General features: G+C 35.8%; 1 protein-coding gene across 1 annotated transcript in view; it reads left to right on the forward strand.

Annotated features, from left to right (window-relative positions):
- The window catches only part of TENM3 (teneurin transmembrane protein 3), a 1,288,622-nt gene that overhangs the window by 36,336 nt on the left and 1,235,449 nt on the right, over positions 1-16,837 (forward strand). Inside the window, exon 2 of the mRNA XM_064148897.1 lies at positions 12,341-12,445. The gene's annotated coding sequence lies outside the window, so the exon portion shown is untranslated. The remainder of the gene's footprint in view (positions 1-12,340; positions 12,446-16,837) is intronic.

The following is a 16,837-nucleotide window of genomic DNA, read 5'->3' on the forward strand; positions in this document are numbered from 1 at the left end:
AACTCCCCAAGATGGGGCAGTACTTTTTTCTCAGAACCACACATTATACTTTAATCAGAAAAGTTAGGCATCTAGTGTGCAAAACATTATTTCGTACTTCACCTGCCAGCAGTGGCACATACTGTAGAAGCTACTTGATTATGATGGAAAATCAAAAGCATTTTGATTAAAAAAAAAAACTTGTTATCACCTTTTCCATTTAAAAAGCTCTCCTGGCAGCTCTAAGGCAAAAGAAAATGCCACTTTAAAAAAAAATTGCTAATACTAGAAATATGAAATACTGTAGTAACTCATTTTCTCTGTTAATGCAAATCAGATCTCTTCCCAGGATATTTATGGTGCCATTCTTATCTCATCATCAGTCTGATCAAAAGTGCCTGGGCTATCTTAGATACTGAAAGAGGGCAGGGATATTTATTGCAGGTTCAAAGGTAAAAGCCCGAGAAATTATTTCATAATAGATAAAATATACATTAAGTATAGGCAGTTCTCTTGTTTCAAATATCAATTAGAGATTTAACATACTCTCTAGAGATTCAAGTATGCAATTAACTAATATTTGATGAGTAACCAATTAAATGTAGGTATGTTTTATAATTTGCTCTAATTTCAGCAACTAAGTAAGAAACACAGACAAACATTACCTGATAATTTAATACTTAGTTTAATAAATAGAAATTCAAGTAATATTTAGGTTTAAAGATTTAGTATTTAGATTTCTGACTTTCCTCATTTATTCAAGGAGAAATAAATATGCTAATAAAAAATATGGACTTAAGTAATTAAAATGGCTTTGTAAAATTATAGTAAATGTTCCAAATACATATTTTTAAAATGAATAGAATATTAAGTTTCACTATACAAAATTGTAATTTTTACCATGTGTGAGTCTTCTGTTTTTCAGAATAGAAATAAAAATCACAGAGGTATCATTCAGCATTTTAGACTCCAATGAAAAATATATGTCAGGCAAGTTTCTCTCTTTAACCACTTATGATTGTAGCTAAGAATTTTCTATGTTTTAGAGTTTGAGATGAAAGTTTTGTAGTCAGTTGTTCCATTTTTCTTTTCTTTAATAATATGTTTTAACTATATTAATGCAATATTAATGTTTTATATTTGTTCTCCACTTGATCTAATTGAAGTTGTGTGGGGAGGTTTAGATTGGACATCAGGGAAAAAGCTTTCATGGAGAGAGTGGTCAGGCACTGAAATGACCTGCCCAGGGATGTGGTTGAGTCACCAACCCTGGATATGTTTAAGGATTGTTTGGATGTGGTGCTTAGGGATGTGGTTTAAGGTGAATCTTGTAGAGGAGGGTTATAGATTGGACTTGGTGACCTTGAGGGTCTTTTCCAACCTGGATGTTTCTGTGATTCTGCGACTTAGAAGCAGAGTGTTGAAATAGTGGTTTTCTTGGACCAATGTCTTGAGGATTTCTGTCTTGTAGAAATTAATCTGAACATTGGGCTGCTCTCACAAGGAAGAGGAGAACTCAGGACATTGTAATATTCAAGAAAATAGTTTATAGCAATGCTATTTGCTGTAGTAAAAAAAACCCTGGAGGACATTAATTTTTAAACAAATAATTTTATATTTGTAATATTACAGACTGAAAAAGTACACTACCTCACTCCGAGGTTTCATAGAACTTTATTCATATTTAGCTTCTTGGAATTTTTATTTATCTCACTGATTTCTTCTTAATTGGAGAAACTACAGAGGGGAAATCACAGGATCACAGAATGCATCAGATTGGAAGGGACCATTGAAGATCATTTTGTTCAATACCCCCACAGTGTGCAGGGACATCTTGAACTAGTTGCTCAGGGCAACCTGCTTCACTGCTTCACAACCCTCATTGTAAAGAACTTCCTCCTAATGCTCAAATCACAGAATCACGGAATGCCATCTTGCGAGGGACTCCAAGGATGATCTGATCCAACCTTTCTAGGTGATAGTAGAGTTTAAATGAGATGGGCCACCACCCAGTCAAGTTGAGTCTTTAAACTGCCCAATACAGGGGGAATCCACTACTTCTCTTGGGAGATTATTCCAATCTCTCACTGTTCTTATTGTGATTTTTGTTGGTTTTGGTTTTTATTTTCCCTGGAGTCCAATCAGAATCTCCCTAGGAGTAGCTTATACCCATTACTCCTTGTCTTTTCCATGTGACTCCTTGTCAAAAGGGGGTCGCCATCCTCCTGGTAGCCACTCTTTATACACTGGTACATGATAATAAGGTCTTCCCCAAGTCTTCTCTTCTTGTGGCTGAGCAAACAGTTCTCTCAGCTTGTCTTCGTATGACAGATCTTCCAGTTCTCTGGTCATTACTCTGGCCCTTTCCAGCCTGTCTACATCTTTTTTGTGTAGCAGGGACCAAAGCTACACGAAATACTGCAGGTGTGGTCTGACAAGTGCGAAGTAGAGTGTCGTAATGACTTCTCTATCTTTGCCATTAATGCCCTTGTTGATGCAACCCGGCACACCACTGGTCTTTGCCACTGCAGCATGCTGTTCGCTCATGCTGAGCTTCTTATCCCTCAAGACCCTGAGGTCCCTTTCTACAGGGCTGCTCTTCAGCAGATGTGTATGAATGTTAGAAATTAATCCTTTTGATAGGCAAATCACAGGAAAGATGTGAGAATGACTGCAGAGACCAGATGCTGTCAGTATCAGAAGCTGTTCCCTCCTCACCTCAACTCTGTTCTGAGTGGTTGTCACATTCTTAAGTACTCCTACATGCATGAATAGTGGCTAAGAAAAAAAACTTAGTTCTTACATATGAAAACATTATGGAGAAGAAACTCCAGTATATTTACTCAAGGAAAGACATGAGACAAAGCTATTTCAGGTCCACAAGCAGAGCATTCCATTTTAGTAGATAGTATATACATCCAAGATCTGTCCCTCCACACCTTTTCTATTAATGCAGGTTAATAGAATAGTTACCTTAAAAAATAAATCTGCAACGTGCAGAGCTATGCTTTTTCCCAACCATTTATGGCTTTCCTTCCCATTAACTGTTTTACACTATGGAAGAGTAAGATGAAGAACTAATTCTGGTTTTGATGCTTAGCAATCTGACTGGAGTGGTGATTACTTGTGTAATGTCTTAATTAACAAAGAGTTACACCAAATGCACATTATTTGGATATCTTCCGGATATCTTTGCTGTCAAGTATAAAGTTGCTTCAAATGTAATTTTGGTGCCAACATCATTTATCAGAACTTCATGGTCCTCTTTTGGACTTTTAAGACTGGATGTTTTTATTGCCCACATTAATGTAAAATTCAGTTGAATATTCTTTGCCTCTGAACTACTTCCCAGTTCTACAGATTAAATAATTAAATTTCTAATTTCTCCTTTCTAACACTGGGGTATTTCATTGGAGGTAACAAATATTGTGTACCAGATTCCAAAGAGGGTTGTATCCATGGTCCATAAAAGTGACACTAGAATATATTCTATGTAATTTTTCATGTCATTCTTCGTGCATTCTAATATGCTTGCTGCTTTCTTATTCTAATAAAATAAAATTAACAGAATAATATATATTATTTCTCAGCTTTCTGGTCACAATTTAGATGCCTTTGAAGTGTATTAGCAGTCTAAACTTTTCTTCCATTAATTTTCAGCAGACTACATCAACGTCTGTGATTTCATCACAAAATACACTGAACTGACATTCCAAAATCAGCATGTTGGCTTGTCTGACCTGTGTGTGCTGTGAAGCCGTATGTCAGACTACAAGCATTTTAAATAATTTAAATGGAAAGTGATTTCCCAGTGAAAAAGGATAAGCTGAGAAGCCATTTATTATAAAAACTGCTTTATGTGTGCTGCCAAGTACATGCTTGTTTTTCATATCCTGTAATAAAATCCATGTAGGTTTTTAATTTTTATAGTAAATAACAACCCCATTTAAAAAGTGTGGCTGTTCTTTCTTCGAATAATGAACACATCTTGAGGTCGCTGTTGGTAAAATAATATGGTACCGAATGGTCAATGTTGCTTTGCACGTAGATTAGCTGTCTAAAACACATGCAGGTGTTTTATAATTTAGAAATAATCACCACTATCTGTCTTTTGAGGACCAATACATTATGTGCTTTAAGGTGTTAATGCTAGGATTCTTAGGAGCCATGTTAGTAATAGATAAAAATTGTTACATCTAGCTCTATTGGACTGTTTCTTTGCCTTGGTCTTTCTCTTCCCCTCCCACCCCCTCAAAGTATTCAGAGTTAGCTGGCCTTTGAAAACAAAATGCTTTGTAAACAACTTTTGCTGAAGTATTTCCACAGTCTGTGTTCTTGCAGACTTACCTGTAGACAAACCAACAGATTCCCTGATCTAGAATTAATTGAATTGGATACATCCACTTTTTTGACAGTGAAAATATTTATATATATATATATATATATATATATGTATTGAGAACTCTAAGTTTTTTCAGTGTTACTTGCAGATTAATTCAGTTGCATTGTGATTTCTGCTTTCTTTTCAGTGTCTGTATATTCTTCCTCAGATTAAAATCAAGGTATTAGTAGCAGACCCATGAGTTTATGACTCTACAAAGGTTTTTAGGCAAGAATATAATACTTTGAGTAAAGACAGGGATTTTCCCATGATCTAAAGTCTAATTACCAAAATATATTTCATTTTAGATTGATTGCGCTTACTCAGACATTCCTTGTTGGTATATATATATCCCAGCGTACATATGTTCCCTGCAAGATCGTGAGTAGGCAGATATGTTTTAAAGGAGAAAATCTCTTATTCTTAAAGAAGACTCTGCCTGTCATTGAGGCAACCAATTTTACAGCTAATCTGAGAATTCTTAGGGGTAGATTATAAAAAGAACAAAGATCCTTGTGATGACAGAGCATTGCACTAATATATCACACCTGAAACTAATGATTAACTCCATACTTTATTGGATAATTTTAATGAATTTTAGTATAGCTTCGAGACATAACACATACAGTCATTTTCAGATTTCTCATTTTTATAGCCATCAGCAGACTATATCTTAATGGCATTTTGAAAAAGAATGATAAAGGAGTTATAAGGGTGGCTAAAATGGATTTTCTCACCTGTATACTGTGGTATATGTGATTCTAGACTCTAACAAATGTATAAAGCACAAACGGAGTCAAAGGTACATGCTTTAGTAGTGCCTTGCATGTTACAAGGTCACATACGATAAGTTAGTGTCTTGCACAGTTGCAGGATTGACCATATAATGTCATTTAGACTCAACAGGTTTTATCAGCTTAATTGGATTATGCTGAGCATTAAGACATCAGTAAACTTGAAAATTATTTTTTTTCATCCAGTTGTGATTCTAACATGGGAGTTCAAAGCATGTGCACATGACACCCACTTTCCATTAACCAGCCTTTCTTTCATTTTCCTCTTCTCAAAGTAATAGCTTCCTATCAGAATTTCTTTAGATTTTCATAATCTAATTGTTTCCTCATATCACAATTTGAGCTCTATGGCGGATGGGCGATTTTTGTTTGGTTTTGGCTTTTTTTTTTTTCCCAGCAATTGGATTCTAGATTTTGGGACAAAATAATAGCTGGTCTTCTTATTATTCTTAATGATTCAGTATTATATTTCTTATTTGTCACAATGCCAGATTTTAGTTTGGTGCATTTCAATTGTGTTTTGCCAAGGCTTTATATGTGTACACTGAGCTATTAACATTAAGATAAATATCAAGAATGAGCAGTCACCTAAAACATGTCAAAACACTCATCAGAATTATCTCTGTTAATAATTTTTAAGATAAAATTTGGCAGTATGTGTATTTGAAGTAATGTTTGATACTCAGGAGCATCAGATAATTTTGTCTCTGCTTCATTCTCTAGATTCAGTTTATGCAAGGGTGTTCAAGGAGGTTATGTCAACACAAACACAGTGGTATATCTCTTTTGGCACTTGGCCAGAGTGGTGTCTTCTGTTTTAACAAAAGCTTTCCTTCTCAATTTCTTCCTGTTTCTACCTCCTTACCCTTTCTAAGTTTGAACAAAATATGTCTGGGTTTTGCTTTCAAACAGCTACAGTAGGTAGCAGGGTTTTTTTGTACAGTAGGTACAGCTGTTTTATTGTATTGGTCCATACAAACTCATATTTTTGAAATAAGGTCTGTGTAATGTCAGGTGGCGTTGATAGCAGCCTTGACTTGATTACATTCTAAGTTGGACAATGTTTAGGAAAGTCCCCGTTAGCTGTGTAACTTACTTGTCCATCAAGGGAATAGCCTTCCTTACAGCTACTCTTGAAGACAGAAAGGTGAGAAGCAGAACTGCTCTCCTATTGAAAATGTATAAATACAAATTTGGTAAGAACTGGAAACTGGGCAAGAAGTTGCTGTTCTCTTGCCAGGCTGAGATCAGCTTAGTCTTTCCACAAGATGAGGAGGTTATTCTTTTCTTGTGTTCTCCATGTTAAAAGGAACAGAATGCCTTCATGATGTGGATTCAGAAACTAACCATAGCTGCCAAAAAGAAGTTGAGCATAGGAATTTTGCCATTTCTTGTGAGTCTTAATTAAAATTTTAATGTTGATATAGAAATTAAATGGCATAGAAGTTTAGGAACATGTAGGAAAATGTTATTGTGATTAATATATTGTCCATTACATTTATTAAAATAAGAAATCAGTGTAGTAATTGCAATTGATTTAGTAATTGAAAAGTTAGTTTCAGGAGGATCTGATGATTACAGAGGAATATGTGATAAAATGGCAGTTGAAGTGAAAAAATAAAGACAATTCAAATGGGCAGGGGAGTATAAGTTCAGATACATAATAAGTAGGCTTTAAAGGTACTCACTTTTAGAGAGTTGTCTTACAGTCTTTGTGAATAGAGTTCTGACAATTGTAAATATATGTTTAAGGTAGTTGTACTTAGGCAAATTAAAAATTCTGACTCTTTAACTGTGTGTAATATTTGCAAGGAAAATGTGCATGACATCTTTATAAAACAAGTACATTGATAATTTAAAAAAAAAATCCACACCAAAAAAAAACAACAAAATAAATTACTTTTCTTTGAAGTCCAAAATAGGCCTATCTGTGGAAAAAAAAGAGAAGCAGTAATAAATCCCTCCCCTTGACATTCCAGTTTTTTCTGTTGTCTAAAGGGAGACTTTTACTGTGGATCTCATTTTGTAACTTTAAACTGATGGAAAAATATAATTACTGTCCTTAAGGTAATTTATCACCAAACTACATTTGTGACATCAGTCATTATGAGGTCTAATGCATGTAATTGGCAAATGTGTTTGCATCTCATACTTTATTCTAATTGACATCTACCATGTTGCTGCTGACAGCTTTTCAGCCCAGATGAATGCTGTTTGCCAAGAGCTATTACTACTTTGCTGAGGTAGTCATACATGGATATATTATAGTGAAGATGCAGAGTGAAAATTCGCTATGTTTTACTGCTCAGGTGTCTGGGTTCAGTAGTTCTGAATAGCAAGGCTTTTCAACATGAATGGAGTAGATTCTTGACAGTTTGACGATATGTCACTTCTAAGGGTTTGTGCTGAAAGGTTACTATGTGCTTTGAAGCACTGAATATAATTCATGAAAGATGAAACTTTATAAATTAAATTACTAAATAAAAATTATTTTACTAAGGAATCTATCATTAGACATTTCCTCTTTTCTAATAAGATTACATTTTGTCATCAGTGCTCATGCAAGAGGACAATGAAAATTAATTTTATTAGTTAGTGAAGGCCATAAGAGACTTTGTAGAGACATTAAATAGTTGGCATACCTACTACAGTGACATGCTGTCAAGTCATAAATAGTGGCCTGTCAGTCCCAGGGGACTAAATCATCATGTGATGTTGCTGATATGTAAATGTCTTCAGTAATAAGATGAAATAATTGTAGCTCTGGTACAATCAGGTTGTTTATAATTAGTATCCTGCCTATAATTCATTCTCACAAAAATCCTTAGAGGAAAAGAAAAGTTAGCAAAACATAATATTACTGTATTAAATTGGCTGCACAGTTCAGACATAGTAAATATATTTAATGTGTAAATCACATTCAGCTGTCACACTGTAATGAATATTAAAACATGAAAGCTACACATTCAGCCAGGTTTTGTACTTAAAAAAATAAATCCTTTGTTCTCATAATTTGCTGTACTTATTTTTCCATGCTACCAGAGCTCCTTGAAATTTCTTGAGCATTAAAGGCTACACATGGTAAAAGACCAAATTTTAAAGTTCAGTTGAACAAAGTCTTATTTTGGAATTTTAAGTTGCTATTTAGCATGTCCTTCTTTGCAACTTCCAATAATCAAGAACTTCACTTTTAAAAGGTAAAATATCATTTTGTTTTTATACACTGTAGATTTGGTAGCTGCACAGTCGCTATAAGCTCTGTAGTTGAAATATGTGGTCCACAATAGTGAGACTGTTGTGGGTTCATTCAGTCATGTTTGGATTGTATTAAAAGTCTGCTGTTTATAAGGGAAAGAAATGGCCAGAAACTTTCCTCTATTTTCCAAAAATAATTAAAGAAACATTTTTAGCTTTGATAAGCTCTAAGTGTTTACAACTAAATATTGGGGTAGCAAGCCTTCTCCTCATGTTCTTTTCACATACTATGCTTATAATAAGGCATTGATTAAATTGCTCTTTCTCTGACTAAACTCACTTCTTAAGCAGCATGATTTACCATCATAAACTCTTTATGGCTTCGTAACTTATGGCACACATACGGTTTAAAGAATTCTCATAGGATCACAGGATGTCAGGGGTTGAAAGGGACCTCCAGAGATCATCAAGTCCAACCCTTTCTGCCAGAGCAGGGCCATAATCAGTGCAGGTCACACAAGAATGCATCCAGATGGGTCTTGAAAGTCTCCAGAGAAGGAGACTACACAACCTCTGGGGAGCCTGTGCCAGTGCTCCATGACCCTTAAATTAAAGAAGTTCTTCCTCATGTTGAGATGGAACTTCCTGTGCTGTAGTGTATACCCATTGCCCCTTGTCATATCAGAGGGTACATTTGAGAAGTCTGTCCCCTCCCACTTGACATTCAGCCCTCATATATTTATAAACATCTATTAGATCCCCTCTAAGTCTTCTCTTCACCATACAAAAAAGCTCCAGGTCCCTCAGTCTTTCACAGGACACGTGCTCCAGCCCCTTAATCATCTTTGTAGCTCTCCTTTGGACTCTCTCGAGTAGATCTCTGTCCCTCCTGAACTGAATGCAATATTCTAGGTGAGGTCTCACCAGGGCAAGGTAGAGGGGGAGAAGACATAAAACTATTGGCTGCATGATGGACATTGCACCACTGATCACAACTCTCTGATCCCTGGCAGCCCAGACAATTTCTCATCTACCTAATCCACTTGTCCAGACTGTTTCTCACCAGGAGATTATGGTAGATTGTGCCAGATGTGTTGCTAAAATGAAGATGTACCACATCTGCTGCCTCCACACCTCCATAACTGCCAGTCATCTCACCACAGAGAGCAGTGAGGTTGATCAGATATGATCTGCTCAGGCAAGAAGTGATTTCTAAGATCTGATCCACAGCTTCTCTTAAGTAAGGCTGACCAGCCTGTACTTCCCAGGGTCTTCTGTTTAGCTTGTTTTGAAGAGAAGTGTCACAGCAACTGCTTTCAAGACACCACAAACATTCCAAGAAAGGACAGGCAGCAGCGTGACAGTGATATCTGCCAGCTCCACGATCATCTCTGGGAATGTTGGACTGGATGATCTTGGAGGTCTCTTCCAACCTGGTTGATTCTATGATTCTATGATTCTAAGTGGGTTAAGAGATCCACACTTTCTTCCACTCCTGTGAACGCTGCTACAGGCCCACACATTCTCTTAGGAGGCTCAGATACCCTGGAAACTTGAGCAGAAGCCCTACCAGTGAAGCCTGAGGTGAGAAAAAGCATAGAATACTTCAGCTTCTTGTGTGTTCCTGTCACTAGGCCTCTTGCCCCACAGACCTGTGGCTGGGAATACTGACTGCTGTTTCTGCTCTTTGGTCTTGTGCTTACTGAGGTGTAGACATGTCAAGAGGTGGAGATGGTTTCAGAAGTGTTTTGTAGGCCCTGGAACTGTTGTTTTAATCTTATAAATACCTTTCCCCCAATCCTTTGATTGTGTAGTTAGGCATAAATTGTGCATAAGGTTTGTGAAGCTCATGAGGGCTGTGTGGAGGCAACTGCCAGTGTCAAGCAGAGGAGTAGCCAGGCCTAGGGAGGCAGTGGAACAAAATCCACCTGTTGTGAGAGGTAAGCCTTCAGCCTTCAGTGTTCTCATTTAGGTCTTAGGAAGTGTTGAAGGTTTCTAGGCAGGTTACTATTTTCCCTTGGAAAGGGGAAAGAGGTGAAGGGGTTTGGGTGGGATTTTTGGAGGGGTTGCAGGGTGTTTATTTATTTTATCTGTCCATGAGCTTTGTGAGGGAAGTTGGGTCGAAGCCCAGACTTATGCTGCTGGAAGATAAGAAAAATAAAGCAAAAAAGGAGCCTGAGCAAACAGAATTTTCTGATGCTATTTTGATAGATCCTTATCTGGGATGCTCGTGTCATGGAAGTGGTAGAATTACAGGGCTGAACTGCTTTTCTTAGGGTCATTTTATATGTTAATATATGCTTAGTTGCAGGGTATTAAAGAATAGAGAAGCAAAAAAAAATCTTATGAAAAAATTAATCTAGTACTTAAAATGAGATACAGATGTTAACATTGTCTTCTTGCAGGGGCAGATGATATTTCTCATTGTTTTTATGTGCTAGAGAGGGCTCTCCTGAGGCCTCGTTTAAGCAGAAGGCTACCTGCAGGGAAGGGAGGAGAAGACTGCAGGTCTTCAGCACATTTTTTTTAAGACTTGTATTCTTGTTTTAAAGTATTTTTACACAATGAACAATAATTTTGCTCATAATCCTACAACAGAAGCATATGGTGTTATTCAGGAAAGAATGTGGAGACAGTGTATTCACTGTTCCACGCTATGTGCTACATGTATAGCTGTCTCAAGACTCTTCTTTCTTAATGCAAGCATTTGCCTTTCCTTCCTACCAGCAGCAACAGAGCTCAAGACGTGCTAAAATGCCTGGCAGATGTCCTTTGGCAAATCTGAAAAGATCTCATGTCTCTATCACTCTTTATGAATATGAGGTGTAGCATGCTAATTTCTACCTACCTGTTTACTGGGTTGATAAGTCTGTGGCAGAGGCATGGGACAGAATACCTTAAATTGCTATCACAAGATTCACTAGAGCTGTTTCTCTGCAGATCTGTAGTATCATAACGTGTAAGCATTCAATGAAACAACTTGTAGGTTCAAGTTGTCTGAGTTTTCAAAAAGGATACACAGTGCCATGTACCTAGTTATTGATTGTTCATGAAATTATTAAAGGCATCAAAGGAAGACTCAGAGCCACGTTTATTTAACCTAGAAAATGAGAAGTATAAAGATAGGTATACATAATACTGTTGCAGAAGCAGATCAGTGTAAGCTGTTTACTCTCTCCAGTTTGGATATGACAAGAAGTAGTGGGATTTAATTTGCGACAGAGCCTAAATACGAGTGATAAGAAAAAGGTCTTTGACAAGTAAGAATGGTTAACTCCCAGGGTAGATCTTTTATCTGGACAACAGTCCAGCTTTGACTTCAGCTATTTAAAAAGATTAAACTGGCATTTGTCAATACTGGTTTAGATGTGATGCAAGATACAGCTGAAACCTGCTTCCTATAAGAAATACTGAAACATGTAAACAAGCCCTTTATATTCCCTTTCCTATCACTTCTTAAATTGCTTTCTGTAGAATTCTGCCAAAATACCAAAGTAAGAGCTGGAAGAAGGAATAGAAGCTGGTTCTTCTGTTTCTACTGAAAGACCAAATAAAAATTATGAATTAACTCTACTGTCTAAAATAAATATGACTATTTATTTTAATATCTTCTATATAATACAATTGTTTTACATGCCAAATAGAAACCTGGCTGTGCTGGTTTTGAAGGCTGGACCAATTCCCTCTGTGGTCATTATGTTCCTTCTCTCAGGCCATCAGATGGCTGTTTATGTGTAATGATAACAGCTGTTTGATTTTACTTGCCAGGCTTGAGATTGAAGAACTCTGGAACCCCTTGGGTGCTACAGGATTAAATGAAGACAAAATGTAAACTTTTGTTTTCTATAATGTGGTAATTGCATACTGATGAATAACGATGTGGACTTTGCAAATACTCAGTGTATTCTCTTTTTTATTGCTATTTCTAATAATGTAGTTTATGGTTTTTTTTATATTTGTCTTTACTTACTCTGTACTGGTTATTTCCTAGGTGTTTCTAGAGAAAGACAAGAAATCAGTCACAGGGACAGAGCACGCTCTGGATTTCTTTACGATGTGCAGTCTACACTGATAGAAGTATCGAATCTACCTTCTTGTAAGTAGGCTCAATCAATGCAAAATGTGTTGTATAAAATTTTGTTGGGTTCCTGGGTAATTCAGTACTTCACCAAAAAAAAATCACTGATTATTTTACCAGAGAAACACTGCCATATGTTAATGTACATGTGTAAGAAAACAACACAAAGATTTAAAGCGTCTTCTGGCAGATGTTCTTTCACTGTCTTTTCTGAACTCAGATTGAGAAGTCACAGACACTGTTAGCCATTCTTCAGAAGTGGTAACTCTGTACACTAGGATATGTAACACTGAAGTGACAAGAAAATAGAAGTAAGGAATAGAATTGCAACGTGAAGGGGCTGCATGGATAGCTGTATTTACTTCATTCTTATTACCTTCTTTCTATGTCATTAACAACTAATCATAATCTCTTCAAGCTTCTAAATCAGTATTATTAACAGTTCCTCCTGTTTATCTGCCTCACAGAGACACAGAAAGATGTTTCTGAGATGGTCAGAATTGCAGTCTTAAGAATCTGTTGTGATTAGTAAACATTGAAATATTTACTAATATTGAAGTATTTACTAAAAATAAATATGTAAATAGGATTTTATTACACTACTACAAGCTGAAATACAAATCTTATTGAGGTGAATTAACATCTTGTGATAATCTGAATTAACCGTATCAAAGTACATAAATTTGAGTCTTCAGTTATTTGTAACAGGTATTTGGGTTGACATACTAGGTTTGTGGATTCAGAGCTATATATTTCACATACAATATCACATCATGAAAGCTTTGTGTCCTGGGTTTGGGCTGATCCCTCCCCCAGGAAGAAAATTCACAACACAAACCCCCCTACTTTTTGAAAGTCAGGGAAAGATGAAATTGTATTTTCTTATAATATAAGTATAACAATGTAAAGAGAAATAATAACTAGAGAAGGAAGGGAGGGAAAAAAAACCAATACAATAACCTTAAGGGAGATGGGGAAGGGGTCAAGTGGCGGCGAAGCAGCAGAAGCAGCAGTAGCCAAAACAGCAGCCGGGGAAGATAGGCGAAGCTGCAGCAGCAGAAGCCAGCGGGAGAAGGGGCAGAACAAACTGTGCTTCTAGACATTAAGTTCTTGATGCTCCAATGAAATTATATTAATTTATCTATTGTTGCCATTTATGTGGCCTATCCCTGGATTGTTCATCTCTCCCCTATGTCTGAGCTAGAGGATCAGCTCAAACGGCCACACTTTGTAATTTATTAACTGGAGAAATGGGGGAAAAAGGAGAATCATGTAAATGTTACACTGACTTATTTAGTAGGCTATAATTTTATGTGTTTGAAATGTACAAATGTGTAAATTCTCCTAGATGTTAAACATGGTGTGTTGATTGGAGGATAATATAACCATTTTCAGAAATTTGACTCCTTGAAATCACTGAAATTCAGACATTAATGTTAACTGAATGGTTTGGTGCAAGGAAACGAATATATGGGTTCAAAATGATGCAATGAGAATTTTGTTTGTTGTATTGAGTGTATAACACTTCCAGGGTCAAATATATCAGTGTAATTTCTGCAATTGTTTTGTCATATCCTAATACATGCAACTACTAAAAAGGCTCTTTTACATGCAATGGTTTAATTGTTTTATGACTTTTTGCTTACAGCTGACTTTTTGCAGGAATCTAGGGATTGCAACTTGCCATCTGTTGCTTAAATCTCTGTATATTTGTATTTCATTGAATGTATAGTCTTTTCAGCCTGGCTTCATAATTAGGAAATAGGAGGTGATGCTCATGAGATCAGGCAGTATAAGGTTATAGTAGCGGCCATTTGCTTATATCTATCTGCACTTACATTTGCACCTTGTGGAAGAAGTGGTGGTTTGAAAGAAGGAAAAATCTCAGTACTATTTTTCTAAAACTTACCTAGAACTGAATGCCTGAGTGGAGGAGAGGGAGTCATGTACTGACTGTCTGTAGCACAAGTTCAAATGATATTGGACAAAGGAGTAAAAAGATACTTTTGTATTTATTGTGGGAGGAACTTCAGACAGAGCTTAAGACTTTCTTACATATGAAAGTCATTTAATTACAAACTGTACATTTGTCAGAACCCAAGTATTATGTATTTTTTTTGTACTTAGTGAAAATTCTTGCTTCCAATGGCTAGAGTGAGCACTGTTTAGAAACCTGTTCAACTTGGATAGTCAAACCTCGATGCCCCCAGTGGAATGTTGAAATTATTTATGAACACAGCAATGTAGCTAGAAGAATTGAGCTCTCTGTAATGCCTGAGTGCAGTCAAGTGAATGAAGTGTTTGCCTCTTGCTCTCGGTTTTCTGTTCAGTGTTTTGAGTATATTTGTAATATTTCACCATGCTTTTAATGGCAGAGCTGTTTTTCACTGGTAACCATTTGTGGATGAAATAATTGAAGTTTGTACAAAAAAGCATAGTTCAATTTATTTGAACATGTAAATTGGCTCATTTATGAGTCACTTGTGCGTGACTGGTGCAGCAGTATTGCACATGATAAGTTAGGAAGTATACAGTAATTGACGTATAATAATATTGAAACAGATTGTCCGATACATTTATTTCTTTGACAAAAACTGATCAATTTTAATTTGTCAAAATCTGTACAGCTCTCTCATAGAAGAGAAACTGTGTTTATTAGAACAGCAATGTCTGTGAAGTCTATTATGTTAAAATTTGATAATTTCTTTTGTCAAAGAAACAAATAATGAGATTAACTCAAGACTCATTGTTAAATTTAAAGTGCAAGGTAGTGGGAACACGAAAAATGCTTTATGATGAGATTTTTGTCAATCTGTATAATTTTCCAGTTAGGCAGTCATAAATCAAGGAATATTGTATTTTTTGAGGCTCATTAAAGAGACATTATACATTAGAATAGTGAGTCAGTCAGCATAATGAAATGATGAATGCCTATAACTGTATGTAAATGATGTGAGACAGATTTGCTGGTGCTACAGAGGAGAATAACAATCTATTTGACAGTTCCCTGTAGGTGCTACTTCTGCATACTAGTGACAGATGTTAAATGTAAACCTCTTCAACAGCATGCACTTATTAGCACTCTGTGGGGGAAAAAATGGCAATATAGAATAAGACAAACAGCAGGTAATGCCATTTAAATAACTTTGTTCTTACAAAGCTTTATTGCCAATGTGTTAAAGTCTGGAAGGTTGGTCTTTTTGTTTGTTTTGATTGACAAAGATTAGGTAGGTAAGAAAACATTCACTAGACTTGGTAGTTAAATAATGGTTGGACTCAAAAGTTCTTTTTCAACTGAAATGTTTCTATAAGTCTTTGATTTTGTAATTTAGGATATTGTAGTTTGAAACATTCAGATGTTGTTTCCATTGTAATCTTTTTCCCTGTAATAGAATGAAAAGCTGGTCTTTCAGATCTGTAATTTTAGTGGAAAAACAGCAAGAGTAAATAATGACACCAAGTTAGTAATAGCAAATACTTTCTAGGACACTCTGTGATTTTATTTCCAGATCACTTGTCTCAGTCCTAGTCTGGAATGCTACTCCTAGAGGTACAAAATATTAATCCATGTGAAATTCACATTTCAACAATAATGCAGCTCTTCAACAGAGATCAGCATTAAAGTAGTTCAAGAGACTATCAAAACCACTTTTTTTCTTATCTCACTTTGTGATAAAGTTAGGAATTTATATTTCTTTAAAGTATGAGTCTAGACACCTGAATTGTTTTTACAAATTTTTGAAACTTTCTTTAAAGCTTTTTTTTTTTTTCTTTTCGTTTTACTATAGCCTGTCCTTAATGATTTTTTTTTCTAGCTGTCAGCAGAACTACTGTTTGAATGGGTAGAGATTAAGGCAATGCATATATGTTTAGATTCTGTATGGTATTGTTATCTTTTGACAACTGTTAAAGCTACCTTGTGTTGCTTGCGCTAAATCTCTTTGCAACTTAGTCTTTCACTGCACCACTGCAGATTTGTAATCCCCTTTCATGGTGGTGAATTATCAGCCTCAAATGCACTATGTCTGACTTACTAGGTGTATTTATTGTTCCCTGGCTACTTTGTTTGCTAATTTCTTTCTTTATTGCTTTGCCTTGAGTTAGGGAATATTCACTTTCTGGCCTCTGAATTCTTAAAAGAATAAAGTTCATTCCTAAGTACTTGTTGCTATAGGTTCTCACTGCTGCTATTCAAACCCAGCTAATTTTCTTCATGTAGATCCTGATCTGTACTTAGTAGGTTGAGAGTTTTCCTTCAGTGTCTTTGCATTTAAAAATCAATTTACTGCTCATTTGTACTAGAATGCTAATAATTAGATTAGATGAATATCAGCATTATTTCTTTATCAGTTAAATGACTAGCAATATACAAATGGAATTATAATTTCAAGTCTAATGCTTTTGTCAGTT

This window comes from Pogoniulus pusillus, chromosome 9, assembly GCF_015220805.1.
Source record: "Pogoniulus pusillus isolate bPogPus1 chromosome 9, bPogPus1.pri, whole genome shotgun sequence".
Lineage (NCBI taxonomy): Eukaryota > Metazoa > Chordata > Aves > Piciformes > Lybiidae > Pogoniulus > Pogoniulus pusillus.